This window comes from Ambystoma mexicanum, chromosome 2p, assembly GCF_040938575.1.
Source record: "Ambystoma mexicanum isolate Mex_15411 chromosome 2p, UKY_AmexF1_1, whole genome shotgun sequence".
Taxonomy (NCBI): Eukaryota; Metazoa; Chordata; class Amphibia; order Caudata; family Ambystomatidae; genus Ambystoma; species Ambystoma mexicanum.
Genome location: NC_090923.1, coordinates 1303305796 through 1303320066, shown reverse-complemented (window position 1 = coordinate 1303320066; position 14271 = coordinate 1303305796).

Below are 14271 nucleotides of genomic sequence, written 5' to 3'. Positions count from 1 at the left end.
AAAATGTGCGAATATCAGTCTGGCAGGGATGAACACGGGAGTGTTCTGATAATGATACAATTTTATGTGAAGATAATGAGTGATTTGTTTTGGCCGGCGTGTTCTTAAGGCGTTGCACAAGTTTCAAAATTTGACGTTTAGGCGGCAAATCAGTAGTTAACCTGTATGGTTCCATAAAATGAATTAAGTACTTAGGTACAATACTCAGTATTACACACAGAAAATAAATAAATAAATACCATATTTTCAAAGTAATATGGAAACCTGTGGATAAAAAAAAAAGTGTATCCTGAGGATGAAGGAACAATATGATTGGAGCGGTGGGGCCCTATGCACCCCAAACAGCTCTTGCCAGAAAAGCTCTTCACGCAAAAGCACGTGTCTTGTGAAGATATGGAGTTGTGGGTAATAGGGGAGGGGCTTTGGAAACGAATCCAAAAAAAAAATAATTTCTTTCTTCTCTGCAACATTTCTTTTCTGTTAATATAAAGCAGAGAAACAGAGGTCAGTACTTGAGAGCAGATATCCATAAATCCAGAGGAGGTATCCACAAGTCCAGAGGAGGTAATTGTCAGCGTACCAAATTTGTAGCAGGTTCACACACAAAACGTAATCCAGGGAGCCCAACAGCACAACAGCTCTTGCCAGAAAAGCTCTTCACGGAAAGCGCGCATTCAGTGTTGCGGCTGCGTGCTTATGCAAGTTTCGATGCTGCACGTGCAGCTGCCCACCTCTCTAACTATTGGCTGGCTTAAACCTCTACTCCCACTTACGTGAGGAGCCTGACATATTGTCCAAAAGATTATTAATCCTTCGGATTCTGGTTGGAAAAGCATTTTTTGCATGTATCCCAAACACACACAAACGCAAGCTCACACAAAGAAAATAATCTTAACATTTTAAAATACAGACATCTTGCACCATAACTGAAGGTGATTGGACAAAATAGTGTAAAAACGTTTGCTGCAGACTGGAGTCACTATCGAGCACAGAGGGAAGTCAAAAGACAGTGCTCAATGGAGACTCCATTTATCATTGAAATGTAATTATTTCATTTTCCAAATAATGTTGCAATGATCTCCTGAACCCTCCCCTTCCCCATTGCTCTCTCTCCTCCTACACCCCACGCACCACTGTGGTAACCAACATTTGCGATAAGTGTAGCTAGCCATGCATCAATACCACCTATAGCCACAACAACAAGATCAGGCAGGCCAAGGCCATTGGATAGTTCATTAGTAGGAGCTAATACAATCAATTAACATCTTGAAATACGCCACTCCAATAAGTCCCCTGGTCCTCTTAGAACGGAGGGAATTCCTGCCAGCAAGAAGCCCCTTTACAAATCAGTGCATTAGCTTACATAAAAATGTGTGATCCAGTGACCTTTAACTCATAGGCCGACTCGGAGGATTGCATATGCACTGCTCACATTTAAAAAGATTGGTTATTCTTTAGGAATACCCTGATCTTTTCCAAGGCGAGGATGCAGAATCTGTTCCGTCACAAACCAATAGAAGGCGGGTCGATCGGTTTTCAAGACTGTCGCAAGGAGAGTTTAGCTGCTATGAGAGCAGGCGGTATAGGTTTACCTGCCATAGCGGAAAGGGGATAAGCCCATTGACATCCCAAACCCCATTAGACCAATCTTCCTATTCAATGGTCAGTGGCGGCTGCTATGATAGGGCGGCCGGGCGCCGCCCCCCCAAAAGAAAAAAAAAGAGAGAAGCTAAAAGAGATTCAATCAGAGAACTCTGATTGAATCTCTTTTAGCTTAGAAGATGGTGCATTTCCTTTGCCAACAGCGCGGGGCTGCTGTGGCAAGGAAACAATAGTGTAGGCCCGGGGCCGGCCTGGCAGCGGGGCGCGTCCCAATTTAGTATATTTTTTTGTATAGTAGAGTGCGTGGAGCTCGTAGCTCCACGCACTCTACGTAGCCCCTTTTAATTAGAAGCCTGGCTGGGCGCTTCAGGGGTGGCCCCCCCAGTATAAAATGTGCGCAAACAGCGCACTTATTTATTCCCTCCCTCCCCTGCCATGGATACAGTAATGTCATTGGCTGACAAACAGCCAATGACATTACTGTATCTGACTATGACTGGCGACGCAGGGTGTGTGCATGTGCCTGCGCCGCCTTCACACGTCTTTTCTGTTTCAGCCTGCCCCGCCCGACGAGTCGACGAGTCAACACAACAAACGGTGCTGCTGCTGCTGCACCAGCGCGGGTAAGTACCATTGTGCATGCATTGTATTTGTTTTTTTGTTTCTAATCTTCTAATCTGTTTTGGCCCGGGGTCGGGACTCGGGAGTGTAACCCCCCCTCCCCGGGCCCAAACTATGTGGTGACACCACGCGGCCCAGGCCCAGTCAACACTGAACGAGGTGTAGGCTGGCCAGGGCCTACACGTCGTTCAGTGTTGGAGTGGAGTGCAGTGCCGAGTCTGTGCCGACTCGCTGACTGCCTCAACTTGGGGCAACTCGGGCAAGCCTTGGTGGTAGCGGGTTTCTGCTGTTTACCATCTGGTTGATACTTTGCCTCCTGGGCTGTGCAATGTTGCACCTACTTGCATCCATTGATCTGACTTTTGAACCACTTTCCTTGATTTCCCCCCTTCTCTGCCTTCTGTCCTCCACGTTCTTTGTTAACACCTTGCCCCTCTTCTCTCTGATCTACAACCAGTTGTCTGACTTGCCGTTTCTCCTTCTTGCTTATCTGCACCCCTGGTATTTATCTGTCAGCCTGTGCTTCTTCTTCTTGCTGTATACCTACCACCTTCCCCTTTGATCTCGGCTCACTGCCTTGTGTTGTGCTTGATCTGTCTACCTTCACCCCTCGTTGTGACCAGGCAGAGCTGTAGCACAGCTACACTTGCCAGGAACTTGCCAGGCACAGTGCCACTTGCCAGGCACAGCTGTAGCAGAATTAACTACCCGCTGTTGTAGAAGCAGAAACATGGTGCAAGTTCCTGGGCATCATGATCTAATAGCAGTGTCTGGCAGAAGCTTACACCGTATGCACAAGGCCAAAATGTTGGCTTTGTCAATGCTTGTGTTTGAACAGGATCTCAGTGTCTTTGCCAATGCTGTTTTTAACAGGACCTCAGCGAAGGACACGCAGAGTGCTTATAAATCGGGTGCCTGAAGGGCTGCAGCAAATTAATTTTGTAATGTGAGCTCCGCAAAGCGCACTTTTAAAGCCCCAGAATGAAAATATTACAAAAATGTATATATTGCAGCGTTATACAACTGATGACTGGAACATGGTGGTAGTTGCTGGTACTTTCTTTACACATTGTACAAATGATTATTCTGCAGTTTCAATGTTACAAGCAGTTAACTCTCTCTCCTTCATGTGTGAAAACCATTTTAATACTGCTCTGAGCCTATGTTGCCCTTTCTCAGATCAGCTTCTCGCTTTCTCTTTACAGGCCATCAGCAACACCTTACATGAACAAATCCAACCAGTCCAGGGTAATTGTGAAACTAAAAACATCGGACTTCAACCTCCACAGTGCACCTTCCGGGATTTGGATTTCCCATAGCCTGGAAGGAGTTCATTGCAGTGACCATTCTCCAGAACGAGGTGAGCTAGCATGAGTCTATTGTAGGTTTTGGTGCTCAGGGCACTCCAACTCTGTTTGTGTTCATCTGTAGTAAAGAAGGCACACAGCTATCTTGTTTACATTTTTTTTTTAAAAGAAGCCCATGTTTGTGGGGATCAATGAGGTGGGGGAAAATCTGATGAACAGTACAGACTACAGAATGGCATCTATGACTAGCTGTGAGGGTGGCATGTGAAAATGGAAAGTCATCCATATAATGCAAAAAGGCCTGCTTATGGTTCAACAGAAGCAAACCTGTCCATTTGGAAACTGTTTTTTGAAGGACAGGATTGGGTGGTGGTTCCCACTTACCTCATGATGTCCTGGTATCTTCCAGTTGAATGGTATACAATAATTTGTTTTACCGCTGAAAAATCCCACAGTCTTTCAAACATCAGAATACCTTCTTTCTAATCTTCACCGTTGCTCCCACAGTGCGTGGGAGGGGTTGGGGTTGTGTCATGCAGTCAGAAAAATCTCCCTACATTCTAAACAATGTTTTTTTCAGAACAGTATTAACAGAAGAAACTTGCCTCATTTCTTCCTTAAGTACTCAGTTGCCAAACAAGCTGCAATACTTACTGTGTGGCTGGTGTCACATTTGCTAATGGGCATGTGTGTTAACGCATGCATAGATAACATCGGCAATTATTCTCAACTGTACTGGTCGATGATAAGTACAGCAGAATTGTGTATACTTGCAGACGCTATCTATGTCTAGTACCGACTAATTATACTTATGTGTTATTGAAGAGCATACCTAACAATGACTACATGATCCCATCTACATATACATGTACATAATCATTTTGCTTATTAACAGGTGTCACTGTTGCCGAAAATGAATTCAGTGGACCAATTACTCTCAAAACCATTTTCCGGACTCGCACACAGTGAAAAACTGGAGGTGAAAAGACTAGGGCCTGATCGGCCAGATGTAAAAATTGAACAGTCCGCAAAAGATAGGGGAAAGGCTTACACACGCACATTTTCCATGGTGTGGTATGAAAAGAAGACATGGCTCACTGGTAGCATTTCTAAGCGGTCTTTGTTCTGCTTCCCTTGCCTGCTGTTTAGAGGTGAAACGGCATGGACAAAAACCGGAGTCACTGACTTAAAGCATTTGTCAGAAAAAATCAAGAGACATGAATTGTGCAAATCTCATATTGAGAATATATTACAGCGGAGCATGTTGGGAAGTGTAAACATTGCAACACAGTTGGATGATGCCTATCGCTGGAGCATGATGAGGCATAATGAGGATGTGGATAAAAACCGATACATCTTGTCAAAGGTAATAGACTGTGTGCGTTTTTGTGGTGCGTTTGAATTGGCTTTACGTGGCCATGATGAAACTGAAGACTCTTTAAATCCTGGTGTATTTAGAGGCCTGGTGGATTTTGTATCCAGCATAGACAGTGCAATGGAACTACACTTAAAAAATGCAACAGTATTCAAGGGCACTTCAAAAACAATTCAGAATGAACTGCTGGACTGCATGCTCACGGTCACCAGAGAGATCATTGTAGAGCAGTTAAAATGCACAGATTATGTGGCTATTCAGGCAGACGATACAACTGATGTTTCCACTAAGACTCAGTCTGTGCTAGTCTATCGCTACATTGATGAAGGATACAGAATTGTTGAAAGGTTTTATGGATTCTCTCATCTGAAAGACTCTAGTGCGCAGACCATTGCTACTGCCATAATGGAAAAATTGGACAAAGTATTCCCTGAAGATTGCCACAAAAAAAGTAATTACGCAAACATGTGATGGTGCGAGTGTAATGAGGGGGGTGTCTGGTGGAGCCCAAAAGAAAGTAGCTGAAGTGCATCCAAATGCACATTATGTACATTGATATGCACACCAGCTTAACCTCATCATTGAACAGGATATTTCAAAAATCTCAGAAGCTCGAGTTTTCTTTTGTGATATCTCTGGCTTCTGTACATTTTTTTCTCGTTCTCCAAAAAGAACCGCAGTTCTAGATGAGGTATCAGATCAAAGACTTCCAAAACCATCTCGCACTCGCTGGAGCTACCATATTCGGGTAGTAGAAGCCATATATCAGCACAGGGAAGCACTCCGTACATGCTTTGAGATCATTATTGAAAGACGGACTGATTTTGAGGGGGTTACTGTGCATGAGGCCCAGGGATTCATTCGAACTCTGAAAGAGAAGGAGTTCCTTTTCTTCCTTTTTTTGTTCAATGACATAATGCCCCATGTCGACATTCTATATAACCAGCTTCAGAAGCGAGACATTGACTCTGTGTATGTGCAGAAAGCTACTGCAACTTTTATCAAGTGCATTGGCAGAGTATGTGAAAGCACTGACAATCTGGAAGCTAAACTTCCATCAGAGGCAACATTTTCAAGTTGCAATGTAAATATGAACACTTTGAATCGTTTGGCTAAAGAAGTATGTGATATTATAGTTACACAAGCCCAAGAACGCTTTGCATTTACCAACCACTTGGAGGGGGCCAAATTCTTGCAGAGTGACCTATTTCAAACACATGCACAGTCTTTTCCCAATGATGCACTAAATGCAACTGTCCAAGCGTACCCCAAGTTAAACAAGGAAAGGCTGCGCACTGAGCTTTAAATTGTTTATGAGAGACCCGAATTCTGTAGTTCAAGTGGGGCAATTTCTTTATTAAAAGTGTTTGTTGAAAAACAATCTCGAAGAAGCATTTAGTGAGACAATGCAGTTATTAAAAATTCTGATTACTACACCCATGACAACAGTTGAGCCTGAGCACTGTTTCTCCACCCTGAAGCGAATTAAAACATTCTTGAGAAACACAATGGGCCTCATTACGACCCTTGCGGAAATGGAAAAATGATGGCGGAAATGCAATACCGCCATCGAACACCGCTCGTTGCGATCATGACCCGTCTCCGTAAAGTACGATGCCATTAGCGACACCGCAGTGAACGGCAACGCTAACTGCACCAAGTACGCGCACGCGCGCCTTGCAAAACCGGAATCACCGCCATGGCGCAACGGTACGCAAATTCTGACCCTAGCGGACATGTACTGAACGCCATCAAGCACGTCGTAAAGTACCATTCCGCCATGGCGAGAAATACGGCAACGTGAACCAACCGTAAATGGCCCACTGAGTGCCTGTACTCCACTCCCTGGCCTCATTGCACAACTCCTGGCAGGCGCAATGTACTCACACTATGCAACCAGTGAAATCCACAATTCACCCATGCATGCCAACGTAGAAAAGCATGCAGGGGCTCAAAGCGCCCCGTGAGTGGGCATCCATGTACGGCATGTCACCATAGCCGTACTGACGCAGCACAGGCATGTGAAGGTACAATACATCAAAATGAAAATCAAGAACACATGACACAAAACAACAGTAGTCCCCCATCGCTTGCCACCAGCGCAAGGCAACATCCAAAACAGCATCCTGAGGGGGATTGCACCAGCCCTGTACTCATGCCAGTAAACAAACCAACCATCAGCAGAAGCATGTACCACACAAGTTGGCAGAGTGACTGAGCAGCCAGGCTCATCCCAAGAGGGGCCGATGGGAGCTGCAGGGCACAGATGGCATCAATACAGAAGCTATTCCAATGGACATGACCCCAGTCCCCCTCCAACAAACGCACGCAAACACAGTCACCTGTGACCAGCCACATTCTGAACAACCCATCATTCCACCAATCGACCTGGCTGACAGGCACCAGTCGGCCAAAAGCCAATCCCCCGCCCCTGAACAGCACATCATGTAAACAGACACAATGGCAGCCCCTATCCGTGACCATACTGTGCTACGTAGGCAAACGCGGCCAGTACTGTACCACACAACTCAACTCAGAAGGCGGAACACAATGCAGATCATCTCGCAATACATACCGCCACAAAGCGAAAATCGCCACATCACCTGCAAAGAACAACGCAACACGACAAATATCGGAATACAATTTAAATGCACATCCAAATGACAAAGGCCCCACAGCAATTTGCAAAATACCACCAAAACAACCATCTTCACCGAGGGCTGCATCTGCAATAATTGACCGGCTTCCACTTGTGTGACGCCCTGTACCATCATGGCACACAGGGCCTACATCAACGTTCCAAAAGGCAACATGGAAGCGGCAAGAACCGCAGGTCCGTCCCATGAGGCAGGCACTAGTCGAGCTGAAAGGCCGAAATGTTGCACCTAGCCACCAGTACAGCGTAAGGGCATGTGGCCCATTGGCGATCGTCCCATAAGATCGAAATGGTGCTCCACTGATTCACCCGAAGCTGCAGGATTCGAGAGTAAAAACCATCTGGAGGAGTGGCGTAGAGATGGCATCTGCAATAGGGCAGGAGATACCTGTCACCCAAAAGAAACACAAATTAACCGATTGCATTACGGGACTCATGATGCATTACAATCTTCATTCAACACACCAAATCCACACCCATATGCATGCTAGCCCACTCCAAAGGAATATACACACCCCTAAATCAGTATCGAATCATAACGAAACCAATCGAGCTAAATACACCATTGGCAACGTCGGTTACTGTGCATGCGTCCGTCAAGATAGAACCCATGACATGGGATTAGTAACGTGCCTAGACACAAGTGTATGAAGGCGCGTCGAGACAGGGAGGATCCGACAAGGGCAGATAGACGTATGTCCCACTATGGCAGCCTTGCATCACATAACGCAGGGGAAGGGGAGTGAATCAAAAAACCCATGTACATGGCAGACCCTAAACGGAATCATCAGTCCATGCATCCATTCATCATTCCCTCATCCCGCAATGAAAACGCATGAATATTCACTCACATAATATGTGAAACTTCCATCGCGTCTGTGCGTAATGCAGTCCGCAAAAACCACTGTGCCCCTGGCCGGATCTGTAGTGTTGTGAAGCAAGATGGATTTGGGAACGTCCTGCCTTATCGTCCACTACGCTATTGCGCATCCCATTCAATTCATATCATTCATTGCCTGCTCGTTATGGGCCATGTCCCAAGGACATTCTACAATAGAACGTTACATTTCCAGCCAGACCTGTGGGCGTATCCTCGCCGCTACTTCAAAACCCAAAATGCTGGCCTTCGAATTCCTCACTTGCAACATTACGTCGAAAAGGCTTCTGTGAACGCTTGCATTCACAATTACATCAATGTAGTGCGGCTGTGTGTCATGATGCTAACTGGCTGCAATCACAAATGGGACGCCACGCCCGTCGGTGAAGTACGTTACTGTGCTGCATGAGGGTCGGCCATCGATCGAGCCCTACATACCACTGACTCTTCACAGGTATGTAAGCGGCTGCAATCATAGCATGTGTAACAATGGGAGCATACCATGAAGATCAGTCAAAGTACATCACACTGCCATCGGGATTAGATACATGATTCCAATCCCAAGATGCCATGCGGCCAAATGCAGCCTTACGTGCGGGACGTGCTCGGCCAGAAGGGATAGCATCTGCCACAGAATCATTCAATCAGCACAGGTGGAGGCCATACAGGCCGACAGCACATATATAGCAGACCCAAACCCCTCCCACAACCACTCCCACTCCAAAATGCTACCGGCAGGACTAGCGATGTTGGGCCTGGGGGACCAGATAGCACTGCAAGTGCTACAACTACAAGAAGACGACGAACAACAACAGGTACAACAACCGGGCGCACAGGGGAGACGGAGGAGAAGGAGGAGGAGGAGGGCAAGGCAGGGTCAGCAAGGCCCACAAGCACTGCCACTACCACCACGCAGGCGGCCCGCAATCCCACGCCTCCGAGCCGATCCGTTCAACCTCACTGCTGAGCAGATCCACACCCTCTACCGTTTGGACCGGGACACCATAATCGCCATTGTGGACATGACACATGCTGACCTCGTGAGCATGATAGATAGCCCAACCGCCATCCCACCCCTACTGAAGGTGGTGTCTGCACTCCACTTCCTGGCCACAGGCACCTACCAGCACACAGTGGGACAGTTGCATGGCATTTCACAGCCACTGTTCTCACGGACACTCTTCCAAGTGCACGATGCCCTCCTGAAGCACGCCGACGACCACATCACACTACCACGCACGTACCAGGAGATTACCAACGCTAAAGTGGGATTCCATGCACTTGGCGGCATCCCGGGTTGCATTGGTGCCATCGACTGCACCCATGTTGAATTGGTTGTCCCACATGCCATGGAGGTCCAGTACCGCAACCGGAAACAATTTCATTCAATCAATGTGCAAATGGTGTGTGACTCCAACAAGATATTTACGCATTGTTGTGCCAGATTTCCAGGATCTACCCATGATTCTATGGTCCTGAGGAACACAAGAATACCACGCTACATGGAGCGACACGCAGGGCACAGATCCTGGCTACTCGGTGAGTCTCATTCCATGCATGACATCGTGGCCCATTTGATGCGTCAATGACCTTGCAGGGGGGGGGGGGGCTACTTAGCACTATCATTCCACTGACACCCTTTATTCGTCTCATACAGGTGATGCCGGGTATCCACTGAAGAGATGGCTCCTTACACCAATCCGGAACCCACAGAACGAGCATGAGGAGGACTACAACCATGCCCACTCACGTACCCGTGTGGTCATTGAACAGGCATTCGGCCTACTGAAGGCTCGTTTCCGCAGCCTCAGCAGGTCTGGCGGGGCACTCATGTACAGCCATGAGAAGGTTTCTAAGATGGTCATGGCATGTGTCATGCTGCACAACATGTGCATACGTAGGAATGTGCCCATGCCCCCTGACGCTGTACTGCATGCACCTGAAGATGATGATGATGATGAGGGTGGGGATGTGGAGGCACCTCAAGGAGTCCATGAGGCACAGGATGCACGTGCAATCCGACAGAGCATCATAGATGCATGCTTCTAGCAACCACGCATGGTGCCTATTACACGGAAAGGGGACCTGTGGCACTGTGTGTGTGTAGTACAGGCACATTGTGGACTGTACGCCTATGAAGGCCTCGTACGCAAATATCAATGTCCACACATGTCATTGGATGATTATGAGATGCTGTATTGTTAATGTGATTTGATTTATACACCCTATGGACCCGCCACCCAGTGAAGCCCAACACACCCCCTCCACCCTACTACCTCACCCCCCAACACCAGTGTCCAAATATGCATGCTGTCCGTGGTTGGACGCTATTGCAAGCCCCCTCTACGGGTATCAGGGGCACCCCTGCCCGTGGAGCGCAGGTTCCTGCCAGATCTGCGTTGGGGGCTGCCCTGGACGGAACTTGCCACGGATGATGTCTCTGCCTGCTCGCGTCCATGCATGTCTCTGAGGGTTTGTGAGAGCTCCGAGAGCACACGGCGCACAGCAGCAAGTTCAGCACAAACGTCTTTGGACGTCGCATGCAGGTACCCCCTCAGGCTCTCGGTGCTTTTCTCCATTTGTGCTCTCAGGCTCTCGGTGCTTTTCTCCATTTGTGCTCTCAGGCTCTCGGTGCTTTTCTCCATTTGTGCTCTCAGGCTCTCGGTGCTTCTCTCCATTTCTCCCCTGAGGCTCTCACTACTTTTCTCTATTTGTGCCCTGAGTGTCTCGGTGGATGTTTCCATGGCTGCCCTGGAACCCCCGCATTCATTTGCATGGTCCTTGAGTAGCGTGGACACTTCCTGCTGTTGCTCGATCAGCAGGTCGAGGGACTGTTGCCTCTGCTGGGCCATGGACATTTGCGGTGGTGTGACAGGGGGGCTGCTCAACACATGTTGCCTTGGCACAGGACTTGTGGGGGTTGGCCAGTCGTCGTCTTCAGGGTGCCCCTGCGTGGTTTCGTCATGGTGTAGGGGATGGAACATGCAGGGGGATTGGGAAAGGTCATGGATGGTACCTACGTCGCCAGCACTGTTTTCCGTGTCGGAGCATGCTGGCATGACAGCTGTGTCACCTATGGTGCTGCTACCACCAGAGGCAGTGCCATCAGATACGTTCTTTGGGGGGACCTGTGGTGCTGGGGTTGTGGACTTGCTGGCTGCTGGGGTGCCTGTTGCAGTCCCCTCCAGTGTGCTGCCACTTGATTCCTGCTGCTGCCGTGTCTTGATCCTTGCACCTGAGGTGGAGGCTCTTGGGACGTTGGTCCTGGCCCTCTTTGCAGGCGTGCTGGTAGGGGTGTCCTGCAGCTCGTCGTTGGTATCGGACCCTGTGGTGGAGTAAAGAGGGGCGAGCGTTAGTTATGGGTCTGTCGGATTTGGAATGGCAACGTATCAAATGCATTGGGGTGGTACATGAGGCTGATTTGGGACTGGGCCTTGGAGGTGGTCTCATTTTCGTGTGGATTGAGGATGCATTCATTTGGCTGCCTGCAGTTAGGGGGTGCATGCTGCACATGTAGGGGTTGTTTATGGCTTCTTGATTGATTTGTTTGTTCATTCTGACTTTTAGAGGGCGCTGTCAGGGCAAAGTATGTATTGCACTATGGGGTCACATGGTACTGCACATGTTCGTGGTTTGTGGATTTCGCATTGTTTCTCTTGGCCAACCTACCTGATTCTCCGGATGTCGGCACTCCTTTCTCCATCCCTCCGACTCCCTCTATGCTCTCCATTCCTATGGTGGAGGCGCAGATTTCCTCCCAGGGGGTCAACTTGATGGGCGACTCTGAACCCCCCCCGGTAGCTGTGGCGATGTTCCTGTTCGCAGAAAGTATGCTGCGTACGCGGATCCGCAGGTCGTCCCACCGCTTGCGACATTGCTGTGGCGTGCGGGGTGTTGTCCCCACCGCACTTACGCGCTGTGCCACCAGGGCCCATATGGCCTTCTTGTTGGCAAGGGCCGTCCTGGTCATTTGACTGGAGAAGACGACGGCGGCATTTTCCTGGAGGGTCTCGGTGAGCACGGTCAGTTCCTCTCGGGAGAAGTGTACCTGCCGCTTGCGGTCACACGCTTTCTTGGCTACCTTTCCCATATTTATTTTTTTAACTGGGGTTGCTAACGGGTTGGGATGTGTGTCAGGGTCGGATTTTTAATGGTTGTGTTGGGATTCGGATTTTATAGTTGTGCGGCGTGCTGTTTCCCGTTCCGGCCACATGCTTTTACTTCCGTTTCCGTATATTTACGGTGGCCGTAATTTGCGGTGCCCGCTCGTTACGGTGACCGCTCATTACGGTGACCGCTAAGATGGGTGGCGGTATTGCACCTGGTGCAGCGTACGGCGGCGGTAAGGGCCGTTTTGGGGTCATTTCCGCCATCGCAGCCTTTCGGATTCCGCCATGGCGTAATGCTCGTGCCCGATGGGTCGTGATTAGCCGCACTTTGCTCCTTCGTGCAATGGCGGAAACGCTATTTACGCTGTTGCGGTCCGGTCAGTCACTTTCCGCCAGGGTCGTAATGAGGCCCCATGACTGAGGATCGTCTGAATGCTTTGGCCATGCTGTCCATGGAAAAACAACTAATTCAAGAGATCCCTAACTTCAATAAACGGACTATTGATAAATTTGCCTCTCTGAAAAATAGACGTGCACAATTTGTGTACAAACTTTCAAAATGATTGACCAGTGAATGTTCTGTTATAAACAAGCTATTTGCAGTTATTTTGTGGGTTACCTTGAATTCTTTGTTTCAATGGCCTTATGTATGTTAGGATTTTGTGTAAGGTTGCAGTGATCTATTTGACAGAACAGTGAGAAATGTGAAGTATGTTTTGATGTTATGGTTGTTGCTTGATAATAAAGCACTCAACAGAATAAACTTAGTAAACTATTTCTGTTGCATTTTTCTCCATGCAATATGCATGTGCTATTTCTGAGACCTGTGCATTCCACGTGTTGCAAGTTTGAGAAACTGAAGCAATGGCAACTCAGCGAGGCAGACAGCCATTAAAGGTAGGACAAATGTCGCATTAATTAAGTGGTTAAAAACTAAAGTAATATTTTAGCTTAGTTTCCCCCTTTCAGAAAATGCCTAAAATCCCACCTTAGTAAGAGGATGAGCGCATGTGAATGCCAGTAACAGCATGACAAACATATGTTTCCATCATTACTGACTATATAATGAATTTCTTTATGCATACACCATAGTACCAGCTATTCTCAATACAAGCTGCTGTAAAATACACCATCACACTTGCACACGTAAGAATAGTGTACCACCATTAATATGTAAAACCAAATGCTTTTTTCATATTTCGGTGGGTTTTTTGGACAGTAAATTGCATATTTTGTAGGCCATTTTTTCAAAATTTTCGCGGGGGGAGAACCCCACCACACTACTAAATTCGCCCTGAAAAATGTACGCCCCACCAGCTTTCAAACTCACCAGCCGCCACTGCTATTCATGGATAGTTCAATAGCCCCTCACTATCTCTTTAATCAGTGCAAGTATATCTTTCATAAACCCATTGCTTGGGGCTGTGACAAGGCAGGCAGTCCCCTGGCCTTGCCAAGAAGTGACTGGAAGTCCTCTTTGCAGGAGGTTGGGGGCGGGGGGTGCGGTGTGGAGAAATTCACAACCAGTCCTAACTCTAAGGGCAGAAAGCAGGTGATTGCTGTCCCCCTCCTTGTTCCAGGATGTTTCTGTGTAGTCCATCTTTAACTCAAGCCATGCCTTCATTTCAAGATGCTTACCAGTGTTCCTCTTTACCTTTTAGAGAGACATCATCTGAACAAGCAACCAAACAGAAGCACTGGAGTGTGAATACGGTTTCAGTGGC